Source organism: Schistocerca piceifrons, chromosome 2 (assembly GCF_021461385.2).
Source record: "Schistocerca piceifrons isolate TAMUIC-IGC-003096 chromosome 2, iqSchPice1.1, whole genome shotgun sequence".
In the NCBI taxonomy this organism is placed as follows: Eukaryota; Metazoa; Arthropoda; class Insecta; order Orthoptera; family Acrididae; genus Schistocerca; species Schistocerca piceifrons.
Window position 1 is genome coordinate 164,448,776 of NC_060139.1, and position 20,957 is coordinate 164,469,732.

At 39.8% G+C, this 20,957-nt stretch overlaps 1 pseudogene; it reads right to left on the bottom strand.

Moving 5' to 3' along the window:
- Positions 1 to 16,423: 16,423 nt before the first annotated feature.
- Positions 16,424 to 16,541, bottom strand: LOC124778046 (annotated as a pseudogene).
- Positions 16,542 to 20,957: the final 4,416 nt, after the last annotated feature.

Below are 20,957 nucleotides of genomic sequence, written 5' to 3' on the forward strand. Positions count from 1 at the left end.
GGTACTGGGAGATGAAAAAGCTTGCACAGTATAGAGTAGCATGGAGAGCTGCATCAAACCAGTCTCAGGACTGAAGACCACAACAACAACAACAATAAAATAAGAGAAATAAGAGCTCGAACGGAAAGATTTAGGTGTTCCTTTTTCCCACCCACCATTCGAGAGTGGAATGGTAGAGAGGTAGTATGAAAATGGTTCGAAGAAAACTCTGTCAGGCACTTCAGTCTGAACTGCAAAGTAATCATGTAGACGTAGATGTAGATGTTGTTACCAACATTTGAAAATGACCACAGGACGACACTCGCCAATAATGTAGACTAAAATACGATGCAGCAAAGGTATAGATTTTGACAGCCTGTGGTGGACATTTAAAATGGTTTTGTTATATAAATTGATTTTTCGTGTAATTGACACACTGTGTATGGTGCATGTATACTCGATGAAAACTTGTTTTATGGGGAGGTGTGTAAAGTTATCGTATTTACTTGATATACAGGGTAAATCAGAATGCCGCCGGCATACCTTCAAAGGTTGCTTAAGAACATCTTTGGAGTGTTTTGGTATAAAGGACTACTGTCTGCGACGGCTCATTACAGAGTAATAATGCAATAATGATGTATTCGGTATGTTAGTGCAGCCACCCTGTTTCTGTTAAAATACCTTCACGACAGTGAATAAACCTGTAACACGCAATACCCAATACGTGCAAGGCACAACACAGAGTAATGCAACAACCATCAGACGAAAAACGTAGTCTCTGACGAGGTAGACGTCGCGGGGGGAAAAGCTCAACGTAGCACCACTGTGGCGCTCTTCCACTGCATACAGTGAATACATACAAGAGGTGCATATCGGCCAACAGTTCATCAGTAAATCTATCCACAGAAACTGCAGTATGTAAGCGTTAACGCGCTAACAACACTACCGGAAAACAAAATCCTTGACAAAACAGAGAAGTACCTTCGTCAACAGCAGGTGCCGCGAACGAATGGAAAAAAGACACACAGCGCGTATCACCGACATTTTCACTGTTGTGCACTTAAATGCAGTGCACACAGAAATCTAATTTGGGCAAGAAGTCAAACGGCATGCAATAACTGTAACGACCAGATGGAGGTTGTGCATCCGTTATACCGAAATACTCAGAACAACTTCTGAAAGTTTCTCGGTAGAGTTCAGGTTCAACCTGTAAAGCTGTTCTCCATTGGTACTGATGACGGAGAATGGTCAGATTGTGACCTAACTCGATGGTCAAAATAAAAGTAGGAACAGCTGTGGATTGCATTAAGCAGTTCGTAGGCTTTAATAAAGTAGTTCAAACTACCTATACAAAGTATTTAAAAAATTACTTTGAGGAAAACAAATATGCAGACACTGGTGACTCAAAAATTTGTTTCTATCTAGAACGTGGATTGGAGACAACGGCACATTTCACGGAAACAGTAAGGAAGAAAGTGTTTGCTACCGTACAGGGCGGCAGACGCGCCGGCGCTATCTGGAGGTCTGCAACCGCCTGGTTGCGAGATACCGGGCCTTCGGTCCCTGCGTCCAATATCCGGCCCGCTCCCCTACTCGCCATCTTCACCGCCGCCTGAGAGGGGGAAGGCAATACAGTGGTCACAAGTCCGCAGTAAGAGCACATCGGAGTACAACGGCCGAAGGTCACTGATATCGGCGCGCTTCCTGATCGGTAATCGCCATCTGCACGCCTGTTAACGTGGAAGCCATGCTGGCAGGCCATTACATCCTTCTCCCCCTGCAGAGTGTTCTAGCTGCTGTCTAGTGCAGCCACGGGTACACGTTTTGGTGACGGGGGTGGGATGGTGGGGGGGGGGGGGGACTCACGGGGGCTATGGTTCACTCTCCGCCGCCCCCAAAAGAAGCAAAAGAAGTATATGAATTACGGACCACCCCTCCCCCCCCCCGGTCCCCCTTAAGCTGAGTAGTCAGCGCGTCGTACTGCCGCACACCGGGCCCGGGTTCGATCCCTGGCAGGGATCATAGACACACAAGTCGCCTAATCTGGCGTCAATTGAAATGACTTGCAACTCAGCAGCGCAAATTCCCTAGTTGGAGGAGACCCACGGCATTCGGTGCCATAAGATCACTTCAATATTTTTACGAAATTTTCCAAATTCAAATGGCTCTAAGCACTATGCGACTTACCATTTGAGTTCTTCAGTCCCCCAGACTTAGAGCTACGTAAGCCTACCTAACCTAAGTACACCGCACACATCCATACCCGAGGCAGGATTCGAACCTGTAACCGCAGCAGCAGAGCGGTTCCGGACTGAAACTTCCAGAACCGCTCGACCACAGCGGTCGGCCGAAATTTTCCAGCTAGTTTCGGTGAATATAGTATCATAAGAAATAACAGTCTCGAAGATGGCAAGAAATTCTATAAAATTATAAGTTAATACAGGATAATTTCCGCTCATGCTCTTGAGCGTTAGGCCACGTGCATTTATCTGCGATGAGAATACGATCCAGCCAAAATAAAATCGTCAATTCTTTGGCTAACAGTACTTGCTGCAAGCAACAAATACGTTCGTAGGTCCACAACTGGAACAGTGAAACCACGGAAGGTCGAAGGAAGGAGAGACAGGAGAGGAAAGAACGCCTTCGGACGTAGATAGAAACGACAGAAGATATAGCGGTTCCCAATTCACATGTTCTCATTGACATAGGCCGCAAGCCTATTTACGATCTCAGAGCTAAGTGAAATATCGATAACTGTAAGATCACATTTCGATTTTCTACAGCATAAAATACGAAACTGTCAAATTTGTGAAAGATTGTTACTATTATAGTTCTCAAAACATTACCATGACAAAGGTACTTCCCAACTTTTAGAATTAGATGTACTAAAGCCGACTTATTCGCCGCGAGAGAACAGCAGTAGTTGTACTCCGGTATGAGGTTCTGGCACAGACACGACGGTTTGCTAACGTAACTGCATACATCTGGAGATGATCCGGAGACATCTGAACATGTCTTTTATCAAAAAAAAAATGCAACTGAGATTGAAGCACAAATGAAAATTGGTTTTCAGATGTAGTTATCTGAAACGAATTTACTTGAAAATTATGCTGAAGAGATTTACTAAGCACATATGCAAACAAATCATATATATTATTTCTCAAGTCAACATTCCTTCTTCTAGACACATACTAATCCATACAGGGGTGAATGACGTATCGTTAGAAAGCTTTTTTTAACTGGCTTCGGACACTGGGTATCGATTTTGCGCCGTATCTCACAGTTTCTGGAATATTTTAGGATAAAGAGTCCTTTAACTATTACGGGCAGAAAAGCATCGTGGATGCACAGCTTCATACCTATATTACACGAAGTTGACTCATTACTCTTTAATACTAGGCTCCTGTTACGTAATTATCTTACTACAATTACCATTTCATTTGCATTAAAGTACTTATTAACTGGAAAATTTATGTACGGCATAGCCATAGGTAATAACCGTGAAACTGTGAAAGTCCATTACCTCTGACCGTTATACGACTTGACCTTTCTCAACTAACATACTTACCAAAAAGGAAAACATAGTTGTCATTGTTGCCTTTAATTGCTATTTACCTGTCGCTACTACGGCCTAACGTGTTTACACAAGGTGCGAAATGCAGAAATACAGTTAGAGACAATTGTGGCCTTAGTGGTACACCAGATAAGGAGCGAACACTATACGTTTCTCATTTACTACAGTTGTGACTCCGTACAGTCCGACAAGAGGACTAACAACTGGTTGTAAGCTGTAGAATTCTTACAATCATTAGATCCTTCAGAACTACTGCCACATAAACTTATTCGAGATCTAAAGAAACACACTACTGTGATCTTTGTAAGAAACACGAACGCTAAAGAGAGTTTATTCAATGGAGCATGCAGGGTTGCAAGAAAACTCAATGAATTTACAATTAATGCTCGGCTGACTGACACCGGGGAAAAATGTTGTAGTGGCATGGATAAACTTGACACCATCTGATCCAAACAGGCTTCTTCAGTTGACGAGTACGTAGTTGCCTACTGAAGCTACATTTGCGATGAGTATAAACAAATCTCTGGGAAAAAGCTTCAAAGAGCAGAACTGTATTTACCAAATCCCGTCTTTACTCAAGGACATTTCTATTTACCCTTTTCAAAAGTAACTATGTCAACTAACGTTCTTGCATCCCGCAAAGAAAATGAAAAACAAAATGTACACGAAGATCACATTCTAAGCTCAAATATCGCTTACAGCTCTGTAAATAACTTTGTTCGAAATTGTTTGCATTGAAATGTGTATACAAAGATGTCTCGTAAATTCATGATTATTATTTCACGTCGTTCGGTTCATTTTTAAGGATGTTTTCTCTTCATTTCCACAACTAACCTTATTCCAGGTGCTACAGTTATTCCAAATACTGCCGGTATTTAAAACTATTAATGTGCAGAAGGGTCACACGAGACCCCTGGTTATGTGGAGAGCTTTCTTGCAATGATGGTCGTATACTGTAATATTTTTAACAACTTGGGCATCTGTGAATCGCTAAAAGTGGGCGTGGTAACAAGTAAATGAGATGAGAGGCAGTACCCCTCCCCCCCCCCCCCCCCGCCCACTCTGCCAGAAACGAATCCTAAATCCGTGTCTGGTGTTATCTAGTGGATCTTCTTACTTTGTTCTGTATGTAGCTGTCTTAGCAATACATTTCCTGGTAATATGCTTACAAAGGGTGAAACTGAACTCAACTACCAAAATTTTGAAGTTTCTTCAGGTATATTTTCTGGGTAATTTGGTTTTAGGAAACAGTGATCTCTGGCATCTGTTTAAGAGTAATGCCGTAATTATTTTATTCAGTTTATACCCCAGCTAACTTTATTCCTGCGACGGTAACGTCACAATAGAAAGAAAGACTCTTATATGCATTCATAAAAATTTGGTAACTTCAGACGCAGCGTAATGCTACACCCACAGATGAAAAAATGATACCATGTTGGTTCCCTTCACTGTGGCAACACATTTCAAGACCACAGTATAGCGATGGCGCGAGATGAGCCATTGTAAATGTGAAATGATGGTACATTAATAATCGGAGTAACCGCCAGAATGTTGAATACAATCTTGCAAACATGAATGGATTTTATTATGCCAGACGTCAGTTTATGAGTTGGAGATCTACGTCTGTTGCACTTGATCGTTCAACACGGGGATGGTTAATGCTGTCTGTTGGATGGCGCTAAAGTTGTCGTCCGTGATGTCCCACATGTGTTCAACTGGAGACAGATCTGGCGATCGAGTAGTCCAAGGCAACATATCGACACCCTTTAGAGAACGCTGGGTTACATTCGCGGTATGTGAGCGGGCGTTATCCTGTTGGAAAGAAGTCCTGAAATGGTGATCATGAATGGCAGCACGAAAGGATGGATCACCAGATAGACGAACAAATTTGTAGTCAGTGTGCATGCGATAACCACAAGAATGCTCCCGCTGTTATACGAAATGGCTCCACAGACGATAAGTTCAGGTGTAAGTCCAGTGTGCCTAGCACGCAGATATGTTGATTGCAGGCTCTCAACTGGTCAACTGGCCTCTTTCTAAACGACACACGGCCATCACTGGCACGTAGGCGGAACAAAAATTCTTCATAAAACGCAATAGACTTCCACCCTGCCCTTCAATGGGCTCTTACACGACAAAACTGAAGTCCCAAATGGCAATAGTTTGGGGAGTGTGGAATGCACGCTGCAGGGTATCTCTGTAACACCACGGCGCCAGCCGGAGCCCGATCGTCTTGTCACGTTACATTCTCGTGATCTACAGTGACTACATTCCTACCAAGTCTGTCTACATTACCGCCGGAGGTACATCCAGCTTTTCGTTGTCGTATTACTCGACTTCGTTCAGACTCAGCGAGATGCTTATAATCGCGCCTTTGCCATCTCAAAGGCATTCTGACTAACGTCAACACACCATGTACAGTCTCAGAGCTAACTAACGCTCACAACAGTTCCACCGTGTATGTAAAGCAAACTTAATATGCATCCTCCTAGTGGCGCTACTAGAACCACTGCTATGCCACTGGCGCGAAATTTGAACGTACGTCTTTCAGATATAGAAATACGCGTAACGTATCTCTTTATGTTGCACAACTACTTCTTGCTGTTGTGATTTTTTTTACGTCACTGTAGTTATATTAACTTATCTATCCTCTTTTCTTTACGAATCAAACTTTTGGCCTACTCACTTCCTGCATCTCGAAATTACTTACGAGGAATATACATATTTATTCCTTTACTGGGGCTTTCTTGTTACTTCTTCGCAAATACCTTAACGGTAGGCGAAGGAGCTGAAATGTAGAAGTTTTTATTTACTTCTGATGATATGGTACACATCATTTGTTAAATAATTTGGTTGAGCGTGGCCCAGCTACAGACAAAACAATGGCACTCACAAAACAATACTTTAGAGACAGGTTAAATGAAATTAATCAGTGCATCAACTCGAAATAGCCATATAGGATTGTCAGGATAACAGAGGGAAGTGTAGGAATTAGAAAATCAAATCAAGCACTCCTATACTCGCCAATACCGCAAAAACTCGAAATTAATACTAATGTATCTTTGCTGAGATGTGAGATAACATGATCTCTGACCAAAATGTGGTCGCGGCTGACACAATACACATAAAGGAAAAGCATAAATTTACGAAGGATGAATTCAACAGAAATTTGGAAAATGTTTCATATATTCATCGAACTGAAGGTGCCCACATTTACTGTAGATCAACCAGACTCTACCATCGACACTTCGCAGTGTGGCTGCACAAAGCCACCGACTTTAAAGTTCCAAAAACTCATAAAAACTCTAAAATTCAACCTTGCACTTCTCCGCACCAATTAAATGCACTAATAGATGTGCGGATACTTTCATTCAGATAGCGTAAAATTCACATCGTAGGACATGAAACATTTTAAATCTGTCTGGCTTTTACTTTTATGACTTGAATATTGTTTCCATACAACGCAGTTTTTCAGAACCACCCCATAATAGCCTAATATGAAAGCTGTAAGTGGTAGTGGACTCAATAAATTTCTCTATAACAATTGGAGCAGTTTGTCATTAATTCAACGGACAGTAGCTGATTCAGCACATGTAAGAACTGACAACCAGCCATTAGCATTGGCGCAACATCAAATCATTGACGAAATAACGCTAGGTTCCCTGTAACATTCGTATAGGCTGAAGATTTTCTCTTTCTGGCTGAATTTGTGCCGTCTCGATGACTCCTAGGAACAGACAGCTTAATCGGCATAGATTACTGCTCCATTAAGCAATAGCTGGTCTTTCTCTTCATGATGTTCGTTCGTTTCCTTTTTGGTTGCTACAATTCACTAGAGAGTTTCATCTTATGCAGCTATGTTATCGTTGCGAGAACAGAGCGCTCCTACTCGAAAACATTCAGCTGAGTCACATTATCAACCCATGAAGCGCTTACCTAAAACAAGAAATAACAAATTAATGTACGTGCCAAATTCGCAAGGCAGAATAATACTTTTGTTTCATCTAGAGCTACTTCTACAGGTACATATTTTTAAAATTAAACATTTTTTTCAACAATCCACAACCCAGGCAGCTACGACATATTGTGACAGAATAGATTTTCTCTTCAGCTTCAAAGGTAATTCATGAAAAAGGCTTCAATAATATGATTAGCATACTGACAGAATTTACTCCCACGGGGTTACATTATTGGATTATCGTGTGGTTTTTCGCTCATCGATATTGTGTTGACACGGCATTACATTGATACAATATTCCTCATGTATTAAATCTATCCTTGCAAACCAATAAACCTTAATTAATTACATTTAATTGATATTCGTACCAAGCTACTATACACCTCATACTCACGAATTGTTCTCTTGTACAGTAAGCATAGAAATGCTCTGTGCCTCTAAGAAGTTACGTTAAATTCTACTTTTGTTGTGTTCGAATCTTTCTTTCCCTTATCGATTGAAACTTTAATCCAAATCTTCTCAATCATTTGAGCCTACCGCTAATTCCTCTTGAGTTGTTATATGTCCTCACCTGGTTATACTTTGAAGACCCGTATTTTCCTTCGATCTTATGGAATCATTATATAGTCTAGCTAACAGCTTCGTATTTCTCCTTGCCTTTTGAAAGCACACATTTTTTTCTGGCTTTAGAAGAGGCGCCACGCCATATCCAGATCTCTCTCTCAATCCATTCTCCCAGTCAAGATTCTCCATTACTTCTGCTGTGCATTATCTTTAGCATTTCATTCAGCTAGAACTATCAAATTTTCATTTAGCCACACATATTAAACCAATATCTCAACTTCCTCGCATATTCTCTAATTTTTCGGTATTCGTTTTTGATGTGGGTATGTACACTGGTAAAATACGTTTTGGGGCTGACTTTGATTCAGTCCTCAAAATAATAATTTTGGCACTGTGTTGCTTAAACTGTTATGTATAGTCCTAATCATAACGTTGATAACAGTTGATCACATCTTTCAGCTATGGTTTTATTGTTATATTGATCACATGACCAGAAAATTCTGTGCTATTTCATTCCACCCTACTACCAACCCGTACCAAGTGCAAATGTAGCTTGATCCTCTACGTTTAAAAATTTTAGCAGCTTTGTTTCAGAATTCCAAAATTTCACACTCTGTGGATCGTTAGGTTCATTCATCATAACTGCTCATAAAAACCCTCCTGCATGAGTCTCATACTAAATTCAAACGGAGGAGAAGGTTTTCGTTATTTGTAAAATAACCATTGTAAAATAATTCATCTCATACTATACTAAATTTGTATCAGTATTTGAAAGTTGCCTTCCTAAAAAGATCGGAAATAACATCCCATGTAAGAGGAAGAGAGAAGTTTACATAAAGGCCAGAGTAATTCAAGATAAGACTTAACTTGCATACCACAAAAAATACCTTACTATCATTTTAAGTAAAGCGAATAAAAGTCCAGGAACAATGATTTCTGATAGAAATAAATGATGCAGACGATATGATAAAAACTGTACTGGATATTATCAAACAGGAGACAGGACAGCCAGTCAGTGTAAAACATATCGTAACAGTTAAATTGAATGACAGTGTTGTGACTGATAATTCACAAGCTGCACGTACTTCTAACAATTAGTTTCTAAGTGTATCAGTACTAATAGAATGAAATGTTGCAGTTGAGGAAGCAATAGAATACCCTAAAAATAAAATTAAACAAAACTTTAAGCAACTAGAAGTAGCAGCGACATCCTTCACTGAAATTAATATATTATAAAAATTGTAAAAAAAAACACAAATAAGCTCATATGACGTTAATGAAATTTCAAACAGAATTTTGAATATTCGTTCCAACGTAATAAGTGACGTCCTTAGTGAAGTATGCTATGCATCACTGGCAAAGGGGATTTTTCGCAGAGAGGTTAAACTTTTTCATATAAAAGATGACAGAAAAGTCATTCCTGACCTCTATTTAAAAAAAAGTAATATACTCGAGAATAGTCTCACACGTATGTGGGAACAGTTTCCTTCTCATATCACTGTTTGTATTTCCAGAAATAACAAAATATTGACAGCTGTTGTTTTTTCTGATCTTTCTAAGGCGTTTGACTGCGTAGAACATGTTACTCTGTTAGAAAAACTGAATTTTTAAGGAGTTGATGGCTTTACTCACAGGTGATTTGAATGATAGCTAAGAAACTGAATGCAAAACTTTGTGATGAATATTCAAGTACTGGGAGAAGGGTAGTAAATTTTAGACACAAGGAATAGATCACAAAGGGAATCCCACAAGGTTCAATTTTGGATCCTCTCTTGTTCCATTTACGATGATTGACAATTGCTAAGGAAGAGACATTGTCGGTCAGAAAAAAATCAAAGGCACTGATGGATGAAATGTAACACATTGTAACAGAGATGGAGTGGTCTATTTATAACGAAAAATGGTACAGATTCACCATATTGGAAAGCAGAATGACGTTATAAATATCGTTCATATTTTCACAGGTCAGATACCCAACACAGAGGTCGTTTTGGATGTATAGCTAGAGAATGCCGAAATGCACGCATTAAACTCAAGCAGGCTGGCGTGAGGTCTGAAACAGGATACGTAATGAATGCTATAAAGAAAAGTACGTAGCTGCTGGAATACTTCACTTTAATCCATCATTTGTATACATCGTTCTTGATGAGACATGCTTCATACGATAACTATCAATTGCTATGGCGCCTTGCTAGGTCGTAGCCATTGACTTAGCTGAAGGCTATTCTATCTATCTTCTCTGCAAATAACCGAGACTTCGTCAGTGTTGCATCGCTAGCTAAGTCGTCCGTACAACTGGGGCGAGTGCTAGTAAGTCTCTCGAGACCTGCCGTGTGGTGGCACTCTGTCTGCGATCACTGACAGTGGCGACACGCGGGTCCGACATGTACTAATGGACCGCGGCCGATTTAAAGCTACCACCTAGCAAGTGTGGTGTCTGGCGGTGACACCACATTTTTCGACTCTCATTAAGGAATATGTGCTTCTTGTCCTACTTGGAAACTAGTCCACATTTGTACCAGTTACTCACACTGGCTACCAAACTGTTGAGGAATCCTTGAGGAATATTGTTCTGTTCCTCTCTCAGGGCGGTTATCATCTCTTGCATCCTTCAGGAAGTGGGTATTCGTTGAGAAACGCGTGTATGAAGAGCTTCCCAGGCGTACTCTATAGGGTTTCTGTTATGGGAGTAGGTAGGCCACACCTTATGTTAAATATCTTCAACTTTCTGTGCACCCCACAACGGTACCTCACGCAAAGGTATGTGTTCGGCCATTTTGCATAATGCCTGCCGTCGCCATAAAGCCTACGCCACGCCGCAGACATTCATGAACATCCTGTTGTGTGTAACTTGTTCCCCTCCCTCTCGACGCTAACTGCTAACCAGAACTACTTGCCACGGCGATGTGGGATTCGTTGGAAAACGACATTCTGGATCCCTCTTGCTGACCTCAACCAAAAGCCTCCCTGCATCACCGAACGAACTCCTTCTTGACAGTGGCGTGATTGAAGAAGGTTGCATTTAACAGGCTTCCGAGCATTCAAAACAAACAGATTTAATGGCCGCGAAATGGATCTGGCAGAGAGACGTGTACTGGTAGTGTTGCAATATCTGCAGTGATTTGTTCAGGAGTGGGAAGGCTGTTACTTTCCGTTACCAGGGCTATGTATCAACTCTCTTGCGGTATGATATTTGTTTTATCTTCTTTCTTATTTTTTAATCTTGAGATGACACTTTCGGACATTCAAATTACGGTTGTCACATTAGTGGCACGTTGACCGGCTTCAAGCCGTTCAACTGCTCGTCCACGATCGTAAGCACTGAAATGGTATGCTGCAGACATGTTGCTGTCCGCATGGAACCTTACATTATTCGGTTCCACGACAGTCTCCATCAAATACCTTACTGTGTGAGCAGTCTAATGCTCACAGAGTGCAAACGTACAGCCTTCGCTGCAGTTAACACGGCCTGCCCTCTGCATTTACTGTCACTGGTCGGGTGTTCCGTAGCAATTATGGTGGCTCCGTGGCAGTTGGCAGTTGTTCCTTAGCAAGTGTCAGTTGGTGTGAATGACCTTCCACTTAACATTCAACACACAGAAGTCGTACTTTTCACAGACGATACAATTTTTATAAAAAATCGCATCAGAAAGAAAGCAGTAGACAGGATAGCAAAACATATTTTCCAGAGAGTTGTAAAGGGTTCTCAGAAAATTGATTTTCTCTAAATGTTGAAAAGGCTGACTATATTCAGTTCTGTGCAACAAACAGAGTGATACCAACCGTTGTAGCATGTGAGCAGAAGTGAGTAAATTGGTTAGAACGATCCAGTGTACTTACTGATGAAAGCTTAAACTCGAAGAGGCATATTGTTGAGCTTTTCAGACAAATGACTCAACCTCCTGATATATTTCGTACATTCCTATTCAATAATGTCCTATGGAATAATTTTCTTGGGTGACTCATTACTTACAAAGAAAGTATTGATTTCAAACAGCGGGAAGTACGAGTAATACGTCATGTTCATCCACAGACGTCTTTTAGGTATTATTACAAGGAGACAGGCATTTTAGTTGAGCCGTCAGATTACATATGTTCTCTAACGAAATTCATCATACATAATCCTTTAACCCATCACAACTTGAAAAGAAGAGTGATGTCCATACTTAAAACACTAGTGGGAAACGGACCGTTGTTTTCCATTATTAAAAGTACCAGTGCCTCAAAAAATACCTCAGCACGCAGAAAAAAGTTGATTATTTGCCCGGTAACGTAAAATGTCTGACAGGTTGCAAAGCAAGTTTTAAATCTAACTTGCAGTCATTCCTGCTGGACAAGTCCTTACATGCCATTGACGAATTTCTACTTAAAACTGACAGTTAGTTAAAAAATAAAAATAAAAACAGGCTTTATTTAAAAAAAGAAACATTGTTTGTAAGTATAGTTCCATGAGGAGAAGTGCAAAAACCATGTTTTCATTAATGTTAATACTACCAAAGCATACATATCCTCTAAACTGACACGTTCCACATCATTTCAATAAAAGACTTATCTACAGAAAATGTAACTAACTAACTAAATAAAGACTGAATACCTCTGGATTCGTCTTTTTGTGCTTAATGGAATGGTTGCGTTCTTTTACCGTTGAGTATTGTTAATTTTACAATCTTCAAAGGGAGTTTTCGACGCCGTAATGAAAATGATGCTCTGATAGTATTCGTTTCTTTTAAAAATTCGTTGGCATTATAAGGCGAGTCTTCTTATACTGCAAGTATTACATTACAAAAACTGACAGGTGTTGCTGAAATTTTGAGCAGAAGCAAAGATGCAACATGAAGGTTTTAGCTTATCAGTCAAAGATGTACCAGCAAGTTACGTTGTCGACTATTCCTCATGATGAGCTGAAACAGAAAATAACAAACACAGAAATTCTACATGTAGGCTGTTGCACAACCAATGTGGTCATATTTGCCTTTAAATCATTTGCTTCCTGTTACTCATCGTCAAAAAATTGGCCAGTAGAGAGGAAATACTCGTATCAAGAGGAAGTTATTTGCGCTGCACCCGAAGATTACGCGGAGCTGGAAACAAAGTTATTTTTCGGGTTATTTAAAAAAAACTAGGATGTCACTGTCACGATAGACAAAGTGAAGATTATATTGAGACATCGTAAACAGCTTTGATTTTTATAAGGGAAACAAGCATTACTATGATTTTTAATGAAACTCTAAATCTCTCCCCGTAATTAATCACCAGGAATATGAAGTTACCTGTTACAGTAGGATATTGAGACATTTTCTTCCTATAAGAATACACGTATGTGGCGGAAGCATATGTATCAAATGAAAGCATGTACATAGCGTCTAAACTTGTGGATTTATATAACAATACGTATCATAAGAACTGTCCTATGAACAGTAGTGTGACACGTATTTATAAATGTTTGCAGAGAAGAAAATGTTCTGGATAGGTGTTTGTCAGAGATTAAAGTTGTATGAAATATTACCATGTGCCGTCGTTGCCAGAGATATAATTGCAGCGAAGTTATTTAGTTGATTCGGAGATGCGTGTTCGGCCTTCATGGCAGTGGTTTGTGGTATTGTGTGTCTGCAGACCATGCGGGGCGTAATGTTAGCACAGCTTGTGTGGAACACGTGAAGCGAAAACGAGCGGACGATTCGTAATCCTGGTAGCGGAGCATAAACTGCCCCGTCAGCAGCGGATGACGGATTCACATTCCCATTACGCTGACAGACAGTACAGCCCCGTCGGGCGACTGGGTACAAAGTCATAGCCACGCTATATACAGCCCTTATCAACGTCTGCAATTCGGCGGCGTGTGCCGAACGGGTTGTTGTAAGGGAATGAGGTTGTTGCGTTCATAAATAGCGGAAGCTCTCAGTTACATCAAGAAGAAATGATCGTTAATCAGGAACCTATTCCGAGCGTATACCTGATTCAATTTTAAGCTGTCTAGTCCCAGATTTTATGCTACTTAACGTGGAAAAACACGTAAAAGGATAAAAGCCGCCATAATTTCGCGTTCCGCTGACAAACTGGTATAGGCACGGAGCCGCGTGTTACCAGGCGATAGCCTCATCCTCTACAGTCCTCCGGCGTGCTCTGCCACAATTTAATAGAACATTTACTGACAGAATCTTCACATATATTTACTATCAAAATTGACGTATATGGCTTCAAATAGTAATAGAAGATGTACACAAATATCATCTGAAAACTGCGCAGCTTTTGCTGCTATATCCAAAACTTACGCTTTTATTTTTACACTTATCAAATATAGCAAAAATTGTGCCTATGAAGTATATCAAAAGTCCAAAATAAGTTTTCTTCCAGACGTTTCTAATAGTAAGAATAGGCAACTTCGTTTTCTAATAACCCTTCTCTAAAATATAAGTAAATGAGTCATATGCAATTTTACGTGTCAACTAAATCAACTGCAGACGTCTGGAGCGGGATAAATTATACTTTCGTCATTAAATTAAAAAGAATATATTAACTCAGTATACTAACCATACATAGTGTAATTTGTATGGACACGTTTTCAAGTTGCATTACTTTTGACAGTTACGTAAACGTCAAAATTTAAGTACTACGCACTTTCATTTGTTAGTCTCAACACAGGCTTTGCTAGTCAAGCGATGTTAGCTATTATCAGTGTTTCATAGCTAGCTATTTCGTTTTGCATAAAACAGAACAATTATTATTTCTTCCCCATTTAATAATTTTCTGAAAAATTATTGATCTAGCTGCAATATAATGTTTCGAGCAAAACTTACTTTCTTTAAAGCAAGAATGATGTGGATAAAAGGTCTGAAATGTCACTTTGTCTAAATCATAGATTTTCTTCTATTATATATTTGGGGCTAGCCTGTGTCAAATATGTCTCAACCTATCTGGTAACATTACGATATTATTCATTCATCAGTTATATAAATTGTAATCATCTTTGTTATTTGAATCATTTTTTCTTCAATACCAAAACTGTTTACATTGCCTTTATTCAAAGCAATACTCTTAGATGGTTATGAATCGGATAATGATAGGTAAAATTATAGCTAACTTCTGTTCCCTATTCCGCAAGAGACATTACAAAACTCATGAGTACGGAGCATATTATCATTAACTACAAAACATCATGCATAAACTGAAACTGGACTCAATTATATTGTCCAGTGAAATCTACGAAAATCACTTACTGCTCTAGAATGTATTATCTTCTTGATCTAACTTTAACTGTACTTGTAATTCCCTTAACACATCCACTGAGAGAACACCTGCCCAACCAACCGCAGTATTACGCAGAGGAATATCTGAATAGAAAGACAGATGAGTAAATGAACAGTGTTATTTCTCTCCATTTAACAAGTCATTATCGTTATTATTTACGGCAAAGTAAGCTTTGCATTTTATTTGGAGTCTGAAATAATTCTGGATCTGAACAATCCATATAGATGATATCTTTATTATTTCAAGGCAATTTATTTTGACACGTGTAGCCGTAGTCATGGAGAAGTGACTGACATCTGAATTTCTGAACTTATATGCATTCTAATGTTACAGAATAAAAACACACGCGCAGAGTAAAGGGAGAATTCACATTCCAGTTTGCTGAGACTAAAAATACAAATCAATGGTGGTTTGTAGTTAGTAATGTTACCACACTTACCCCACTCATAGAATATAACGAGGGATAATTATCACTTGTTAACCACCAGAGAAAGCATTTTGTTAATATTCTTACTAACGAAATGTTCAAAAACGAATAACATACCTTTGATTTTCTAGGTATTTATTTATCTGATTCTCTGTTCACCGAGGCACATAGTGAGATCAAAATCAATATGGAATTACGATACTTCAACAGAAATTTTAGTGAAGTATAAAATAAGCATCTAATTCTGTGTTTGGAATTCTTAACCTAAAGATATTTTGAGGTAACATTTGGTCACCAGTTCAAACAGTTTCTGCTCAATTACTTACCGGTCCTATTTTCCGATAATATGTGCTTCAAATAGTACTACAGTGACACATTAACATGTGCGATACACTTGCAAATTGGGTGATCTGTTCTGCAATTTGCAAATGATGGTGTCAATGTTATTATTAAAAACTAAACTAAACTCCTCCCGAATAGTCCATGAAGGCCCAGCGCTACTGACCGGTCGCAGTATTATCCTCAGCCCATAGGCGTCACTGGATGCGTGTATGGAGGGGTATGTGGTCAGCAGACCGCTCTCCCGGCCGTATGTCAGTTTCCGGGACCGGAGCCGCTACTTCTCAATCAAATACCCCTCAGTACGCCTCAGAAGGGCTGAGTGCACCCCGCTTGCCAACAGCGCTCGGCAGACTGGATGGTCACCCATCCAAGTGCTGTCCCAGCCCGACAGCGCTGAACTTCAGTGATCTGATGGGAACCGGTGTTACCACTGCGGCAAGGCCGTTGGCAGTATTAATATTCGAAAAGGTAAATAATAGTGAACAGGCTTAGAACGACCAGAGTTAACTGTGCTATTGTGGTGTTATCTAAAATTGCGATTCAAATTCTTTGTTAGATAACTTTTGTGGCTCTTACTAAATATTACACGAAGCTATTACACCTCCCCTAGAATATTTTTGTCTCCTGAAACACTTTCTCATAGTAATTACTGAAAAAGGATGCAAGTGCGTGCCCAGATTTTCCTATGTTCTGCACTTTACGTCACGTCGTGAACTCCATTCAACTCGCGCCATGAGGCGAGTAAGCTTTGTGTTGTTATTCTTTATTTTCGTGTCTTGTCGATTTTGTTAGTTGCGTTTGACATTGATAGTATCGAATTATGACGTAGTGGTATTTGAAAAATATAATCAGAAAATAATGGTAGTAATATTACGTATTCCAGTTTACCCAAAGATCCAGAAACAAGTGATCGATGAGGTCTACAGAAGAAGTGATGGCAGCAACATTCAGATTAAAACTACTGTCTGTAGCGTTCATTTCTAAGGGATAGTACTGCTTCTCCCAAAACATATTCTAAGGCTGAACGTGGTGCCTATATTTCACCTTACTAAACCAAGTCTTCGGCTATTCCATTCTCTAACCAACAGGTATCACAAATGCTTGCTGGAATGCCCAAGAAACTCGTAAACGTGCGCTTAACACACTAACTTCGCTTTCACCGACGAAGAAGCAAGTGGATCAAAGCTATGCAACAGAAAAATGCCATTTGCGTGACAAAATTAAAAGAAAAATTGAAATAGATCTAATACAATTGAGAGAAAAAAATCATTGTTTCATAACAGGAAACAGTACGCCGAGAACGAAAACGCGAAGACAGGAGAAGCAATGCCGAAGGCCTCAATTTCTACACAGCCCTGAACTTATGACTACAGTACACCAGATCTTACAATAATTCTCTACAGATACAAAACTTAAACGTCTGGTGAAATTCAAGAAGAGTGCCCATTGGAGTCACACAGCTTAAGTAAACCCCTGCTTCTATGCTCCTTGTCCAGTAAAACTAATATCAATGTAAGGCACATGATGATAGGTATATATTCCTTTTCCGTGTCATCCTGTCATATTGATTAATGTGTGTCGAATAATCTCAGGCTTCTGCACAGATATGCCTGTGTCAGATAGTTGGATTTGTGTCCTCTTCAGGGAAAATATTTCATACATTATTTCCGATTGCGACTCATAAATCTTCTCTATTACACTAATATATTACTGTTGCATATGTTTTGCTACTGAATATTAAAGAGGGTAAGTTAGAAGTAATGCAACAGAAAATACTAGGTAAAAGAATAAACAGAAGATCGGGGGAAAATGGTCAGTATTCAGGGATATGAACGATAATTCGAAATAAAAACATGTAATAAATATGGGCTCTAAAATCAGACCATGCTGTGAGCACTTCATCTTCGATACTATGAAGCAAATTTCTTCTGCTGCAAGTTCTTTGCTTTCAGTATTTTGGAAGGTGATAATATTGGTCAAAACGAGAAAGAGTTGTCTAGAAAGCATAGGCTCTAAATACACGTCTTTGGAGCTGTGAGTCCTCGTTCAGCAGAAGAGACGTGTTTCGCATTAGATGTGTTTTACAGGGATGTGTTTCACATAGCTCTTCAGGTATATACTGTAAGGCCCATCTCTACTGGTGTTTTCTTCTTGTTTTCATGCTCACCCGGGTTCCCGGGTTCGATTCACGGCGGGGTCAGGGATTTTCTCTGCCTCGTGATGACTGGGTGTTGTGTGCTGTCCTTTGGTTAGTTAGGTTTAAGTAGTTCTAAGTTCTAGGGGACTGATGACCATAGATGTTAAGTCCCATAGTGCTCAGAGCCATTTGAACCATTTTTCGTGCACACTACCACCTCTGAAAATATGGGGTGGCTCTGAGCACTATGCGACTTAACTTCTGAGGTCATAAGTCGCCTGGAACTTAGAACTAATTAAACCTAACCAACCTAAGGACATCACACACATCCATGCCCGAGGCAGGATTCGAACCTGTGACCGTAGCGGTCGCTCGGCTCCAGGCTGTAGCGCCTAGAACCGAACGGCCACTCCGGCCGGCTGAAAATATTGGAAGTGACCAGCTTGCATTAGAAGAAATTAGTTTCACAGAAGCGATGGTGAAGAACTGCTCATAGCTCATAAGGTATAGTTTTTGAAACCATTTTTACCAGATGTTTCTTCTTTGATTATTCGTTCCTGTCATATCCCTAAACACTGAACATTGCTACAAGGAAACCCTGTCTGCGTCTAGAACAGTCGTAGTTTCACTGTTGTCATTACAAGAAAGGAAGTATATTAGTGTTACGGCAGTAGGAAGCGGAGTAGTTATGTATGTTTCCATACTTCACATAATTCATTGCATTGCCCTCCAGTTTTCGTCTAAGCGGAGTAGTGGCGTGCCCAAACTTGACAGATAATACATCTCTGGTTGTTACCACTTCTCGACATGACTTCAAGCGGAAATGCCAGATTGCTGTCGAGAACATTGACCCAAACCTATAGGCTGTGTAGCAATCTTGGCCAACAGCTGAGGACTGCTGTAACAATGACTGCCAGCCCTATGCCAGACCGAAAGTACTTGCAGGCCACATGCGTTGAAATGATGGTTTACAAATAAGGTAAAACTCCTCGGTTAATGAGAATTGTCGGTCGTTATTAGTACGTTTGATGCGAATCGTCTTTTTTTATTGACTAAATGTTCGAATCAAACACATTTTCTTCTTTCTTTCGATTCGTAAATTTTCAGCTCTGTTGCATATATATCTGACATTGCTTCCGGTCATTTGTAACAAAACCAGTTTTTACTCCACCAAATTCAACAGATCAGTACAGAACACTTTGCTTCATCTTATAATGGTCCTTCTCGGTTTCAAATCTGGATTACAAGTGAAAGAAAGTCCCAGTATGTCCTGATTTGACTATGCCCTCCCACATACATACTTTTGACCCTACATCAAATTTAGGAACGAAATCTGACTACAGAACTTTTCAAGAAAATAGCTAAGCAGTTAACACTTACTTCATGAGCGCAAAGATTCTTTTAGCAAAAAGAAACTGAACAATCACGTATCGTATCTTACGTAGGATGAAAGTGTCGAAGCCACGTGGCTTAAAGCCGTTTGTTGTGCTAGTGGACTGTACTCCCAATCTGTTATAATAGTACACAAAAAGCATGCATGTAAATGTGAAGTACAATATTCTTAAGGATTGCTACTGTTAATGATGTAAACTGTTATCAGGAAATCAGAGTATTCAACCGTCTAAAGTAGCTAAGTAACATGTGTAAGACCAAACTTTTATCAACATACGAACAAATCTAGCTACTTCGTTTAAACTGAAAGTTTAAGTGCAAACTCATACATCTTATCACAGAAGGTGAGCAACTCACGACACAGACATTACTCGCATCGAAAGAATATGTGACGTACATAGAGTCAAAGCAATAGAAACTACCAGAAGTGTGGTGAAAAACGCGTAGCAAAATGCTGACAAGTTTTCGTTTGTAGAAAGTATGATCAAACTGATTGTATCGCCGATCGGCTTAATTGATTGCAAGCAGATTCTGTATGAACCCTCGTAACATAGCAGCCTCACAAAGAGACATAGAACCAGTAAACACATGTGGGGCACTATCCCAACACGTGGAAGTCATAAAAAATTTCACACTGCAAATCAAAAGAAACGTTATGTATGAAATTCGTACACGTACGTCGTGAATAACTAACGAAATCGCATTGCATCCGTGCATTGCCAACACGCAATCCATCTCCATGTCACCATCTCACAAAGTAGGAAACTCGTCGACCAGCGGTATCCAGCATCAAAGACGTCTTCTCTACGCGACAGAACAATAGTGAGAGCTATTCAAAAGCAGACTCCCAGCATTCCCTGTGAGCGAGCAGCGATCTCATTGTTTCGTATACCAGGAAACCCAAGGACGACTTCTCGAGTATCTCCACAGGCATCTCACAGTTTATACCCACTGACAGCAAACTTGTTTCTAGTAAATACTAGGTAAAGAATCGCATCTTCGCAGCAATCCTGAGATAACTAATACGTTAAAATAAATCAATTGTAAGAAGATGAAAGCGAATATTGAAAGTTGCAATTCAGCAGCGAACATTAAATCGTAGTGTGTTTCATACTACGTGCCGCTTTCTAGTACATATCTTCTTGTACACACACGTATTCATTTTTGGAGCAAGTTTTCATGGTGCAGTCACCACGAATTTTTTATTCATATGTAATTTTGGTATCTTATTTTCTCACTGCTTTCTGTTACATGCTTTCCTTTACTTGAATGCAAAGCTGCTAAGATCTTTTCGAATATTTTCATGCTGGCTGCAATCTCAGTTTTCAGTTTTTTT